Raw genomic sequence first — 2,709 nt, 5'->3', positions numbered from 1 at the left:
AAGGGGGTAAGGATACCATGAGATATGAGATGAGGCTGGGAAGATAGGCTGAGGTCAATAATGCAAAGCTTTGTAGGTTGGGTTAAGGAGTCTGAACTTTATCCTAAGAGTGAGGAAACCTGAAAGGTTTTATAAAGGGGAGTGACAAGCTTAGATTTGCAATTTTCAAAGCTTTCTCTGGCTTTGGAATGGAAAACTTGTTGGAAAGAGGCCTTTGGCCTCTATTTAATAGATGACAGAAACCAGTAAGAAAGGTGATCCAGTCTTCTAGATCAGAGGCGGCTGGTGGCACAGAAGAGAGGAGGAAACTGGATGACTAAAGAAATAGAAGATAGGGGGCGCCTGGGTGGTTCAGTGGTTAAAGCCTCTGCCTTTGGCTCAGGTCATGATCTCAGGGTCCTGGGATCGAGCCCCGCATCGGGCTTACTGCTCGGCAGGGAGCCTGCTTCCTCCTCTCTTTGCCTACTTGTGATCTCTGTCTGCCAAAGAAATAAATAAAATCTTAAAAAAAAAAAAAAAGAAAAGAAATAGAAGACAGAACCAGCAAGACTCACTGGGTGTATGCTGCAGTGAGGGGGCATGGAAGGAGAGGCACTATACAATAAACATGTATTTAGGGAAGGAAGGAATTCCTCTGATCCTGCCATATTGTTATACTGCATGAAATGCTTTCCCTCTACTCCATTTTTCCAGACACAATACCTTCCCATTTCCTCTACAAAACTGTCTCTGATTGATCTTTTCCCCTTCTTTCCAGGAGTGTTCTAGAATTGTAGAGCTGAACATTCTTTTTTTTTTTTTTTTCTAAAGATTTTATTTATTCACTTGACAGAGAGAGATCACAAGTAGGCAGAGAGGCAGGCAGAGAGAGAGAGAGAGGAGGAAGCAGGCTCCCTGCTGAGCAGAGAGCCTGATGCGGGACTCGATCCCAGGACCCTGAGATCATGACCTGAGCCGAAGGCAGCGGCTTAACCCACTGAGCCACCCAGGCGCCCAGAGCTGAATATTCTTGAGGTACAAAGCGGTTGAGAGAACTTAAGACACTGCCTGAAGACAGAGATCATGTTTTAGTCAACTTCTTGTCTCACGCACCTCATCTCCCCAACACTTGTAGAGATCGTTATTACAGAACAGTCTCTGACTTCATGAGTGGTACAGTCATGAACAGCCCATGCTAGTATAAAGCTCCCTGGCCTATTAAGCATTATACGGATCTTTCATAACCATTTTCTTCTTGGATCTTCACAGAATTGTTATAAGTACTATTACAGAGGAAATAAACTCAGAGCTATGAGTGACATGTCCAAGATCACACACACTAAAGGAAACGGCAGTGCTAAGATTTGAACCTGGATCCTGTTTCCAAGTGTGATGTTTTTTACAACTCTATGGAGGTAAGTATTATGTGCTTGAGGCTGTAAACTCTCAGAGGCAGCTAAGTGCCACTTCTAAGACTCCTTCCCAGTTTCAGTAATTAATTAACTTATTCAAGAATATTTATTGAGCCCCTAGGGGTTCCTGGATGGCTCAGTTGGTTAAGACCCGGATTCTTGATCTCAAGACTCAGGTCTTGGGTGCCTGGGTGGCTCATTGGGTTAAGCCTCTGCCTTCAGCTCAGGTCATGATCTCAGGGTTCTGGGATTGAGCCCCGCATTGGGCTCTCTGCTCAGCAGGGAGCTTGCTTCCCCCCCCACACACACACGCCTGCCTCTCTACTTGTGATCTTGCTCTGTCAAAAAAATAAAATCTTAAAAAAAAAAAAAAAAAAAAGACTCAGGTCTTGATTTCAGGGTGGTGAGTTCGATCACGGTGTTGGGCTCCACGCTGGGGTTTTGGCCACTTTAAAAAAATAAATATTTATTGAGCGCTTACTACATTCTAGGAATGACACCTAGTATTAAGGCTAAGGTACAACAGTGAACAAGGCAAGAAGGGACTTGCCCTGTCTAGTTCCGGGAGGGGGCCAAAGAAGGAAACAAATGTATAAACAGTGTTAAGAGGTAAGTGCTATACAAGATGATGGGGGGGGGGGTGTACCTTATTATGGACATTGTTTTAAACAGGGTGGTCAGAGAAAGCCTCTCAGAAAGGTGACATTTGAAACCCGACCTTGGTCTTCAGGAGGCGCTTAAGGAAGGGCATATCCCCACAAACTTAGTTTGGAAACCGGCGTCTGAAACAAAAAGGTACTGAGTGTGCACAGGGGCCGCTCCCAGGCCTCCAACCCTGACCACCTCACTGGCACTGGACAGTTCCCGGCCTATTTCGGCCGCCACCACTAGAGGGAGTAGCAGGTCTCCCCAGCCCCCAGGAGGCGCCGCGGCCCCAGGCAATGCGGCACTGGCACCCGGCACCTACCGCGTCTAGGCCCGGAAGCCCGGGGTACGTACAGAGGACAAGGGCGGCGCCAAAAAGCCCTAGGGAATCGCGAGGGATCAGCAGGCCCTCAGTGAGAGGACGTCCTCAAGACCACAAGCCCAACCACCACCATACGTCCTCATCTGCCTCGGGGATAGCCAGTTTCCGGCGCCTTTAAACCAGGAAGTCCTGGCTGCGTCCAATCGTGCTCCTTCTTTCTCCACTTAGTCTTAGCGTTGGCTCCTCGCCTGAGGAGCGCCAGACAGGCCGTCCATGGACACCAATCAGCACTCAGGAGAGGCGCATGCGTTCTCCAACAAACGTGACGTACGGTGAACTTTGACCTGAAGG

This window comes from Mustela lutreola, chromosome 8, assembly GCF_030435805.1.
Source record: "Mustela lutreola isolate mMusLut2 chromosome 8, mMusLut2.pri, whole genome shotgun sequence".
NCBI lineage: Eukaryota > Metazoa > Chordata > Mammalia > Carnivora > Mustelidae > Mustela > Mustela lutreola.
The sequence above is the reverse complement of the archived record's forward strand: the minus strand, read 5'-3'. Positions refer to the sequence as shown.